Source organism: Austrofundulus limnaeus, unplaced genomic scaffold (genome assembly GCF_001266775.1).
Source record: "Austrofundulus limnaeus strain Quisiro unplaced genomic scaffold, Austrofundulus_limnaeus-1.0 Scaffold533, whole genome shotgun sequence".
In the NCBI taxonomy this organism is placed as follows: domain Eukaryota; kingdom Metazoa; phylum Chordata; class Actinopteri; order Cyprinodontiformes; family Rivulidae; genus Austrofundulus; species Austrofundulus limnaeus.
The window spans coordinates 224,793-225,020 of NW_013952935.1; positions in this window are offsets into that span (position 1 = coordinate 224,793).

Here is a 228-nt window from a genome sequence, read left to right on the forward strand (position 1 = left end):
ATGGATGGATTTATGGATGGATGGATGATAGAAGAAAGGATTGATGGATAGATGGAAGGATGTATGATGGATGGAGGATGGATGATGGATGGAGAATGGATGGATGTATGTATGATGGACGGAGAATGGATGGATGGATGGATGATGGGTGGATGGATAGATGGAGGGATGGATGTATGATGGATGGATGGATGGTTGGTTGTAGGATGGATGGATGGATGGATGGTT